This window comes from Lepus europaeus, chromosome 2 (genome assembly GCF_033115175.1).
Source record: "Lepus europaeus isolate LE1 chromosome 2, mLepTim1.pri, whole genome shotgun sequence".
Classification (NCBI taxonomy): Eukaryota; Metazoa; Chordata; class Mammalia; order Lagomorpha; family Leporidae; genus Lepus; species Lepus europaeus.
Genome location: NC_084828.1, coordinates 26,138,802 through 26,151,146, shown reverse-complemented (window position 1 = coordinate 26,151,146; position 12,345 = coordinate 26,138,802). Strand labels below are relative to the sequence as shown.

General features: G+C 37.3%; 1 long non-coding RNA gene across 1 annotated transcript; it reads right to left on the bottom strand.

Moving 5' to 3' along the window:
* Nucleotides 1–5,844: 5,844 nt before the first annotated feature.
* LOC133747456 (uncharacterized) lies at nt 5,845–6,603 on the bottom strand. The gene is made up of 2 exons (XR_009864392.1): nt 6,513–6,603; nt 5,845–6,361 (listed from the first exon to the last, which is right to left on the bottom strand). It is a non-coding gene; the product is annotated as an uncharacterized LOC133747456 (long non-coding RNA).
* Nucleotides 6,604–12,345: the final 5,742 nt, after the last annotated feature.

Here is a 12,345-nt window from a genome sequence, read left to right as displayed (position 1 = left end):
CTGTGTGGGTACAAACTAATGAAATATTTACTTAATATATACTGAATTGATCTTCGGTATATAAAGATAATTGAAAATGAATCTTGATGTGAATGGAATGAGAGAGGGAGCGGGAGATGGGAGGGTGTGAGTGGGAGGGAAGTTATGGGGGGGAAGCCATTGCAATCCATAAACTATACTTTGGAAACTTATATTTACTTAATAAAAGTTTAAAAAATAATAATAATAGAAAATGAATGTGTACCCTTTGATTCTTAGACCTATCAGAGCCATCGGTTGTCAACTGAAATTAATCACTTGGACTAGTGAGATGGCATTGGTACATGCCACCTTGATGGGATTGTATTGGAATCCCCTGGCACATTTCTAACTCCATCATTTGTGGCAAGTCAGATTGTGCATGTCCCAAATTGTACATCTCCTCCCTCTCTTATTCCCACGCTTATATTTAACAGGGATCACTTTTCAGTTAAAATTTAAACACCTAAGAATAATTGTGTGTTAATTACAGAGTTCAACCACTAGTACTAGAACAACAACAACAACAACAACAACAAATACTAAAAGGATAAAGTATTACATTGTACATCTAGAGCCAGGACAAGAGCTGATCAGGTCATAGTTTCTTATATTGTCCATTTCACTTCCACAGGTTTCCCCTTTGGTGCTCAGTTGTCACCGATCAGGGAAAACAAATGAAATTTGTCTCTTTGGGACTGGCTTAATTCACTCAGCATGATGTTTTCCAGATTCCTCCATCTTGTTGTAAATGACTGGGTTTCATTGTTTCTTACTGCTGTATAGTATTCTATGGAGTACATGTCCCATAATTTCTTTCTCCAGTCTACTGTTGATGGGCATTTGGGTTGGTTCCAGGTCTTAGCTATTGTGAATTGAGCTGCAATAAACATTAATGTGCAGATGGCTTTTTTATTAGCCAAATTAAGTTCCTTTGGGTAAATTCCAAGGAGTGGGATGGCTGGGTTGTATGGTAGGGTTATGTTCAGGTTTCTGAGGAATCTCCAGACAGACTTCCATAGTGGCTTAACCAGTTTGCATTCCCACCAACAGTGGGTTAGTGTCCCTTTTTCCCCACATCCTCTCCAGCATCTGTTGTTGGTAGATTTCTGAATGTGAGCCATTCTAACCGGGGTGAGGTGAAACCTCATTGTGGTTTTGTTTTGCATTTCTCTGATGGCTAGTGATCTTGAACATTTTTTCATGTGTCTGTTGGCCATTTGGATTTCCTCTTTCGAAAAATGTCTATTGAGGTCCTTGGCCCATCTCTTAAGTGGGTTGTTTGTTCTGTTGTTGTGGATTTTCTTGATTTCTTTGTAGATTCTGGTTATCAACCCTTTATCTGCAGTATAGTTTGCAAATATTTTTTCCCATTCTGTTGGTTGCCTCTTCACTTTCCTGACTGTTTCTTTTGAAGTACAGAAACTTCTCAATTTGATGCAAGGGATCACACAAACAAGACAAGTGTCTGCTAATACTAACTGATAGAATCAAAAAGGGAGAGAAAGATCCAACATGGGAAATGGGATACACAGCAGACTCATAGAATGGCAGACATCCTAAACAACACTCTGGCCTCAGAATCAGCCCTTAAGGCATTCGGATCTGGCTCAAGAGCCCATGAGAATATTGTAGGCATGGAAAGCCAAGACGCCATGGAAAAGAAAAAAAAAAAGAAGAAGACCTAAATGAAAGATCTCTGTGAGTGAGATCCCAGTGGAAAGAACGGGGCCATCAAAGAAGGAAGTACCTTTCTCTGAAGGGAGGAGAGAACTTCCACTTTGACTATGACCCTATCGGAATAAGATCAAAGTCAGCGAACTCTAAAGGCTTCCATAGCCCTGGCAACTCATGACTAGAGCCTAGGGAGATTACTGACGCCATGAACAGGAGTGTCAAATTGTTAAGTCAGCAACAGGAGTCACTGTGTACTTACATCCCATGTGGGATCTGTCCTTAATGTGTTATCTAATGTGCAGTGATGATATAACTAGTACTGAAACAGTATTTTTACAATTTGTGTTTCTGCATGGGTACAAACTGATGTGATCTTTACTAATTATATACTGAATCGATCTTCTGTATATAAAGATAATTGAAAATGAAAAAAAAAAACCCTGATGTTAAATTGGAAATGGCATAGAAAATTAATTAATTTTTTAAAAAAAATATTATGTAGTATCTCTGTCTTTAATGTGCTGTACACTCTTATTTAATGCTATAACTAGTACTCCAACAGTATTTTTTTTTCACTTTGTGTTGCTATATGGGGGCAAGCTGTTGAAATCTTTACCTAATATATACTAAACTGATCTGCTGTATATAAAGAGAATTGAAAATGAATCATGATGTGATTGGAAGGGGAGAGGGAGCGGGAGGAGGGAGGGTTGTGGGTGGGAGGGAAGTTTTGGGAGGGGGAAGCCATTGTAACCCACAAGCAGTACTTTGGAAATTTATATTCATTAAATAAAAGTTTAATTTATAAAAAAAAAAGAAAATGAATGTGTAGTGTATGGGAACATCGTGATTATTTTAAAAACTTTATAAGAGTGAATGGAAGGGCCGATCTTGTAGCATAGTTTGTTAAACCACTGCCAGCATTCATATGGGTGCTAGTTCCTGTCCAGGATGCTCCATATCCCATCCAGTTCCTGGCTATTGTGCCTTGGAAGGAAACAGAAGATGGTCTGAGTACTTGGACTCCTTCTACTCACCTGGGTGACCCAGATGAAGCTCCTGGCTTTGGCCTATCCCAGCCCTGTCTGTTGCAGCCCTGAGGAGAGTGAACCAGTGAATGGAAGACTCTCTCTGTGCGTGTGTGTATGTTTGTGTGTGTGTATCTCCCTCTCTCTTTGTAACTCTGCCTTCAAACAAATAAATAAAATATTTTACTAATGGAGTAATTTTAAAACAATAGGCTTGGATAAAAAGGCTTGATGAATATAATTTGGTGAATAAAATTAAAAATTGAAGTAAAAATAAGTTCACAGTAAAAGTTAGATGTTAGTGATGTAGTTTTCAAAGTTGAGAAGCATTCAACATGCAAAGAAATGAGGGTTTTTTAAAATCATAGGATGAAAGTGAGTATATCATGGCTATAAACTGAAAAAAAAGAAAATTACATTGTTACTAATACACAAAGGACATTAAATGTGTGAAAACATATAGTATAGTATTTGCAATTCTGTATAAAATATTTTATTAAATTAGTTTTGAAATAGGAAAGTGAATTATAATAAACACTTCAAAAATAAGAGTGACTTATCATTAAATGTAGAGATTTACACATTGTAAATATTTTAAAATTTAAAACAGACATGCGCAACTCTGAACCAAAATGTTAAAAATTAAAGTGTAATATACTTCAAATAGCAGTAATGTACAAAACTCACTGCAAAATTTCACAAATTAACATAAATTGTAATTTCTCTAAATTTACCTAACAATTAGTTTAAAGAAAACTCCCACTAATATTTGATAGCCAAGTGGGCTCCAGTTGGTCTGGGGGTTACCTGAAGGTGAGAGTGACATTCTGCCACAGGGGTTTGACTCACAATTCACCTCAGGGTCACACTGGCAGTCAAGGTTCTTATCTAGTGGAGAAGCAAATGACTCCTGGAGTTTGGTGATTGGAACCTCATAAGGCCAGCTGGATCAATCCTTTAAGTGAATGAACTTTTTTTTTTTTTTTTTTTTTGACCGGCAGAGTTAGACAGTGAGAGAGAGAGACAGAGAGAAAGGCCTTTCTTTTTTTTCTGTTGGTTCTGTTGGTTCACAGCCAGAACTACGCCTATCCGAAGCCAGGAGCCAGGTGCTTCTCCTGGTCTCCCATGGGGTGCAGGGCCCAAGGACTTGGGCCATCCTCCACTGCCTTCCAGGGCCACAGCAGAGAGCTGGACTGGAAGAGTAGCAACCAGGACAGAATCCGGAGCCCCAGAATCCGGTGCCCCAACTGGGACTACCCGGGGTGCCAACGCCGCAAGCAGAGGATTAGCCAAGTGAGCCCAGGTGCCAGCTCTGAATTATTTTTGATAAAGGGCAGGCAAGGTCACCTTGGGCTAAGGGAGACAGACAAGTGGCTGAGTCCTGCTTTTACATTATGGGGGTTTGGCTTCACTATCAGTTATAATATGAGGAAGACATTTCAAAAATGCATACAATATATGTTATAAAAATCCATTCTTCACTTACTGTAGAGGAATCATATTAATATAAAGGAAACAAAATAGATCTTTGTAAAAATTAAGAGTAGGAATGGAAGAGAGAGGAGGAAGAAAGGCAAGAATGCTGGCGGGAAGGAGAGTAGATGGAAAGTCATTGTGTTCCTAAATTTCTATATAGGAAATTCATGAAATATGTATACTTTAAGTAAAATAAAAATTAAATAAATAACAAAAAATTCTTCCAGATCAAAGTTGGAAAATGTTGAAATTCACCTTGAATCCAGAATCTCTCTGACAATACCATGAATAGAGAAAATAAAATCAAGAAAACTGAGCTGTTGTATCCTGTGAGGGTACATCTTGTAATGTTTGTGGTAGATAAAAATTTAAGATAGCCCCTAGAATTCCCACCCATCTTTTATACTCAGAGTGAATAATTCCCAAAGCTGTCTTTGTGATGGATGGTACTCTCCAGATTAAATTACATGGGTCCCTTGACTTTAAAATGCAGCAATTATCCTGATGTGTCAAATCAAATCAGAGGACCTCAACGAGTGGTGTTGTACAACAGGCTAAGCCGCAGCTTGTGATATTTGCATTCCATAACAGAGTGCCAGTTTGAGTACTGGCTATACCACTTCTGATCCAGTTTCCTACTAAAACATCCGGACTGGTCCCAGACCTAGGAGAAGTTCTAAGCTTTCAGCTTTAGACTGACGAAGCCATTGTTGTTGCTGGCATCTGGGGAGTGAACCAGAGTATCCATGAAATCTTACTGACTGTCTATGGCTCCCTCTCATCATCCCCCTGTCACTCTGCCATTTAACTGGATGAATATACCGTGTGTGTGTGTGTATGTGTGTGTATTTTATTTAGTTATCTTGCATAAAATTAGACCCTTGAATTTGAGAAGGATATGACAGACTGAATGTGGGAACACACAGTAAGTAATAAACTGAACTCCAGGTTCTTTGGGAACAGATGCTGGCCTTTTAAATTTGTAGATATGGGGCCGGCGCTGTGGCTCACTTGGTTAATCCTTCACCTGCGGTGCCCGCATACTATATGGGTACCAGTTCTAGTCCCAGCTGCTCCTCTTCCAGTCCAGCTCTCTGCTGTGGCCCAGGAGGGCAGTGGAGGATGGCCCAAATGCTTGGGCTCCTGCACCCACGTGGGAGACGAGGAAGAAGCACCTGACTCCTGGCTTCAGACTGGCCCAGCGCCGGCCGTAGCGGCCATTTGGGGAGTGAACCAATGGAAGGAAGATCTTTCTCTCTCTCTCCCACACTCTCTGTCAAATAAAAAAAAAATTGTAGATATATAATTTTCATTATATAAGAACAGCACTATAAAATACATTTTGTTTTATTCCTACATCAAATACATCCTTTATGCTTTAATCACAAAATCTTTGGTAGAATTTAAAGTAGTACATGGCAAGCCCCAGTCCTCCATCAAAAATCCAATTGTAAAATGACATTTTGCTAAGCTTGCAGAATAGCCAAGATTGGTACAAAATGATCCAACATGGCCTCCAGATTAACCACTACTGATCAGCAACTTATTAAAAACTCATTACAATGCATTAACATAATAAAAATAATTCCTTCTCACATCATAACATTTTACAGTTGCCACAGCAACCTTTTTTTTTTTCCTCCTATAAATATTTTCTTTTTATTTATTTTGTGTTTAGAAGTTGCAGTTTTAAGTACTATTAACAGAAAAATACATAACAAAAGCTTCCTAACAAGTGAAAAAAATAATTATAAATGCTGGAAAAATTGGCCTCATTAACATATTTACAAACTTTTACTTAATACATATTCCTTTGGAAATTAATTATATGACATTTATACAAGCATTAACATTTCAAATCACTGAGTAGTGAGCACTTCAGTTCTTTACTGTCTATACCCAAAGCTGAAAGTCATTGGTTTTTGAATGAAGAACTGGCAAGCACAGTCATGTCAATCTGAGATACTGCTGACATATTGTTCTGCTCCTTCGCCTAAAGATGCTTCTGTTGGGGAACTATCTTTATGTTTCTTTTTCTCTTTGCTCTGATCTTCCTGCAGCTTCAGAATTATATTTCGGATTTCTTCTCTCTTTGTTCTCATTCTTGGGGGAGGAAACCAGTTTGCCAAATTCATAGGTAGTTCAAAATTGAGAATTGGATTCTCAAAGAAACTTTCTACATACTGCAATACATATACACCACAATCACTGAAGTTGTTTTGCTGGGGTACTTTTGGATTAGAGCCTTTCATAACATCTTTGGAAAAACTTCTTTTGCTTCCTTTCTTAACTTCCCATTCCACTTCTAAATACTCTCTTAGAATCTTGACAACATTTGATCTGGAAGGGCCTCTTAGTGAGTCCATAAGTAGTATACAAGGTTGTTTACAGATAGTAGGCTTTAAATGCCTTAAAGAAACCTTAAAGAAACCCCAATAGAATAGAAAAGAAAGGGATTCCTGGTTTCTAGATATAAGGGCCCTTTTCTAAAAAATAAAATAATCCTGACCAAATATTAACATACATTTACCAAACACCATAAAGAAGGAACAAAAACAACATGTAGGTGCTGTTCAGTCTGTGGCGTAGCTGGGTCTTGCCCTTGCTTTAATAAAACCATCTTGTTAGGGTTTTATTATATTGTTATTTCTAACTCATGAATCTCATTTCCTTTTGAATAAGAATTAATGTAAATAATCATCTTCAGAAAATGCTCCTTTAAGCTTGAATTACATTCATGCTGGAACTTTAATAAAGTACTTTGTTGGCTCAGGACTGATTTCTATCTATCCTCAAGCCAGGAACCTTCCCTAGGCTTTGCTGGACTCCAAGGGTTCACTAGCATCCAGTTTCAAATTGTTTCATGATTTTTTTTTAATTTCAAGAAAAATGAACAGAATGTGATAATTTTTTGAATGCAAAAAGCTTAGTAAGAGCATATTTTTCTTAGATTTAACTTTTTGGTGCCATTTTATGCCTTTCTAGTCATTTATAAAATTTGTCCTGAATCCTTGTTTTAAGGTAAAAGTTTTTAGCAATTCACTAAAATGTTTTATGTACCTCACACCAGTAAATTGCCTGATCCATCCCTGTCCCTTCAAGCCAATTTCTTTGCTTCTTCCACTACCCAGTGTAGCTCACTTACAAATTGGCAAAAAAGTAGCAAAATGCTTGATTTTGTTTCTCTTTCTTCTGTTTTATGTTCATTTATTTGAGTTGATTTCCTTTTGCTGCATTTCAACTCCAACTATCAGCCTCTTATCTGCATTTTATTTGATATCAGCCACTAAACATTACACATTTGATTTTATTACTAGCAGCTCTGTATGATTTTTAGTTTTGTTAGCCACATTCTGTCAGTCAAATATTTACCAAGTATCTATAACATTGTAGGAATGATAAGACATACTCCTTCAGCCTTAAGCTATGTTTGTCAGGAAAAAGGCCTGATATTCTAACACTACAAATTAAAAAAAAAAAAAAAACTTAGAAGTTAGAAAAAATTTTTAAAAAGTTAGAAGTTAGAAAACGTTTCACTTAAAAATAATGATTCTATATAGTTAGCTGCTAGAAATTTCCAAAATTTATTCCCATATCATCTTGTTTACTAAGATTGACAAAATCTGGCTGGAATAGTTTAAAAAGCAATCACAAAAGTTAAACAATTTTATTCTAGAAATATATAAACATCTCTATGAGACCTTCTGAGAAAACAGGATAAAATGATGTTATATATCTCTTACAATCCACTAAGCTAAACTTGATAGACTAACTATTTTCAAAACAGAATCTTGAAAATTGTTGTGTGGATGGTTAATTATACCCAATTCCTTGTACTCATCATAAATGTTAAGGGGATATTTTGCCTGAGGTTGGATGTACCACTATATTATTTTTATCAGAACTCTAGTTAAATACTTTTAAAATATGGCCAAAATTTGAGTAAATGTTCTCTGGCAAATCAGAGGCTGATTAGAACTCCAGATATTCTCAGAAAGAAAAAAGAAATCATTGATGTTCCTTTCTTAACTTCTTTTTACTTTTTTTAAGATTTATTTTTCTTTAAAAATAAATGCAGAGCTACAGAGAGAGAGAAATGGAGAGGCAGAGAGAATGACTTCCATTGGTGATTCACTCCCAAATGGCCGCAATGTCCAAGACTGGGCCAATCCAAAGCCAGGAGCCAGGAACTTCTGCCAGGTCTCCCACGTGGGTGCAGGGGCCGAAGGACTTGGCCAATCTTCCACTGTTTCCTAGGCCATTATCAGAGAGCTGGTTGGAATTGGAGCAGCTGGGACTTGAAAGGTCACTCACACAGGATACAGGCAGAGGTTTAATCAGCCACACCACAGCACAGGCCCCTCTGGATTTCAGATGTATAAAGAGGAGCTGGTTACACTGAGCCAATTTTAAAACACATAAAAAGATGCCCACTCAAAAATTAAAATGTATTAACAACAATCATTCTTAGTCAATTCAAGGTCAATCAAATAAACCATTAAGACATAGTTCTTTCCCTTTTCTGAGTCACATTTTTAAAAACTATACTTCCTAGTTTTTCTTTTTTCCTAAGATTTTTTTCACTGAATCACAAGCATTGCCTCATCTATAGTTTAGGCAATAGGTACAAACACTTACAAACATCATTCTCAGTGTCAATAGGTCTCCTATATTTCTATACTTGAAGCTTCAATCTTTCAGTTTGATACTCTGAAATTTGGTCATAGATTTTTATTTTCATCTTGAAAATCTGACATTTCCACAACACAAAAACTTCAATTTATATTTCCAACAAATATCATTAAGGTCATTCCACCATCCCTTCTATCAGCTTTCACAGGGCCTGGGCTCTTATTTTCCATGAGAAAGGGAAGTTTATTTTCTTCTGATTCAATGAACAGTTTAGAACATGCATCACAACAGACAACTGCTTTTTCAGGAGTATTTCAGAGTTAATCAAGTATTTGAACCACTTTCATCTTCTCAACATCTTTTTACAAATGAGCTAAATGAAGGGGTTCAATGGCCATGCATTCAGGTTTTCACCTAAAGCATTGATTTTTTTTTTTTTTTTTTTTTTTTTACAGTCAGAGTTAGACAGTGAGAGAGAGAGAGACAGAGAGAAATGTCTTTGTTTTTCCATTGGTTCACCCACCATGTGGCTGCTATGGCCTGCGCGCTGCAGCCTGCACATGGTGCTGATCCGAAGCCAGGAGCCAGGTGCTTATCCTGATCTCCCATGCGGGTGCAGGGCCCAAGGACCTGGGCCATCCTCCACTGCCTTCCCGGGCCACAGCAGAGAGCTGGACTGGAAGAGGAACAACCGGGACAGAATCCAGCATCCCCACCAGGACTAGAACCCCAGGGTACCGGTGCTGCAGGCGGAGGATTAGCCTGGTGAGCCACGGAGCTGGCCCTACAGCATTAATTTTATAAATAAGTTGGGGAAAGTGATAGTAATGGAGAAAAACCATTATTTAAAAAAAGACTATTTTGGCCAGCGCCGTGGCTCACCAGGCTAATCCTCCGCCTTGCGGCGCCGGCACACCGGGTTCTAGTCCCGGTCGGGGCACCGGATTCTATCCCGGTTGCCCCTCTTCCAGGCCAGCTCTCTGCTATGGACCGGGAGTGCAGTGGAGGATGGCCCAAGTCCTTGGGCCCTGCACCCGCATGGGATACCAGGAGAAGCACCTGGCTCCAAGCTTTGGATCAGCGCGATGCGCCGGCCACAGCGGCCATTGGAGGGTGAACCAATGGCAATAGGAAGACCTTTCTCTCTGTCTCTCTCTCTCTCACTATCCACTCTGCCCGTCCAAAAAAAAAAAAAAAAGACTATTTTTCCTGCAACTTTCTTTAAATTTCTGAGATATACAAATGCATTTGTCTATTCACATTCATATATAGAAATGTAAATATACATATACATTAGCATTCAAAGAACCTCCTCAAATGCATTGGATAGATTTTTTTGATAGACTATTTTTTAGTGATCATTTAAGCAATTAAGTAAGGTTCACACCATTGTTTCAAAATTGAATAGAGAAGGATATGTTTAAGGGAATATTCATAGTGATTAATGTAAAGCAGCTATCTACTGATTAAAAGGAATTATTTGCTCTTATAATGTTCTACAAAAGCAAACTAGACCTGTTAGAATGAGTAGAAATGATAATTATCCCTTAAATATATTCTACTACTTAAACTGGCACAAGAATTCTGATTCATACTTTAAAAATATAGATTTATGAGGGGAAAAAAAGGCTAATGTAAAACAAGAATATGTATTTCACAAAGAAATATTCTAAAGTCTAATGTGAATTTATTTGTAAGACAGAAAGAGAAAGACTGAGGGAGATAGATGGCTCTAATCCATTGTTTCACTCTTCAAATCCTCATAACAGCTAGGACTCTGCTGAGGCTGAAGCCAGGAGCCAGAAGCTAAATGCAGATATTCCATGTGGGTGGTAAGAGACCTATTTCCTGAGCCATCACTGCTGCCTTCCAAGGTTTGCATTGGCAAGAAGCTGGAGCCAGGAGCCAGAGCCAGGCACTCAGTTATGGGATGTAAGTATTTTTTTTTTTTTTGCTAGGCTAAACATCTACTTCTAAAATTTTAGTTACCCATTAAAACAATTTTTCCCATAAAGCTTGGCTGAAAGAGAACAGAATGTTGATAGTCTAAATTAGCATTGTTTTCCCTATTTATTTTGACCAATCACTGGATTCAGCAATTTCCTTGCTCTTCAAAAAATCAAGAAAATATATGCATTTTTATAGTAATAAAAAGTAACATATAAAGATAACATTAGTTAATAAAGCAAAGCTGCATAAAACTAATATACACCAAACATATTTTCTCATATTTTAATTTGCATTGAACTATGGTAAATGTGTAACAATACACAAATCATAAATTCTGACTGAACTTTTTAATAATGTAATCATTTATAGAACTGGCATCCACATTAAGAAGAATATTATTAATAAGTCACAGCCTTTGACCTTCCCAATCACTGCAGTGCTTGGGTCATACATCTCAATTGTTTTTCAAGATTTTATTTGGTTTTAGTTATTTTAAAGCTATATGAATACAATTATACGGCAATCACTGTTGTTTTTTGCTATTACAAGAAGTTAAGTTTCAAAATCAGTTTGTTGGTACATTATGTAGTGATAATTCATTATTTTTCATTACTGTACTCCTTTAAGGACAGATCTGTTAATATTCTCCAGTTTTCTTACTCATTCCATTAGTGAGTTATATTTAATTTTTTCTGCTTTATAGTTATGAGAATACTTCAGAATGTTGGTGGGCTAATGAAATTAAAATGTTTATTTTGGCACAAAATATTTTGAAACCCATGCATGCACATTTTCTATGAACATTTTGAAAGTCCCTCATAAGCATGAGTTTCAGATACTTTTGCACCAAAACAGACTTATGTTAAATTCCATTTCCTGGAAACTTTTGGAAATACTCTTGTGTAATGAGCAGTATACATACAAAATTTTCTTTGAAATGGGGTGTCTGAGCCACAGAGTATAATTTAAAGAGCCCACTGACTGTGTTAGACAATTTAAACAAATTTACACTTCCAACAGGAGTGTAAAAGATTCCATTGTTTCATCAGCCTCATTAAATTTTAGTATTTTTAATCCTTTGTGTTTTAGTCTTTCTGGTGGTTGTGATAATTGTGAAGTGTCTGTTCATGGTGGAGTTACAGTGGTGGGGAGTGCTTTTGGGGAGGGGAGATTCCATCTGCTAGATCATTCCCAAGATGTCTGTAAAGGCTGGGGTTGGGCCAGGCTGAAGCCAGAGCCTCCTGTAGGTCTCTCATGTGGGCAACAGAGGTCCAAGAGCCTGGGCCATCTTCTGCTTTCCCCGGGCCATTAGTAGTGAGCTGAATCAGAAGTGGTGCAGTAGGGTACAAACTGGCACCCATATGGCCCCAAATTGACTAGCTTTTAATGTGCATATTGGTCATGTTGATTTTTTGAAAAGTAGCCAGATCTTTCCTATATTTTTCTATTAGGTTGTCTTCATTTTTACTGGTAATAGGATTTCATTTTATAGTCTAGGCTCTGAGACATTGTAAGTAATATGTATTGTATATATCATCTCCCATTTAGTGGATTGCCTTATATT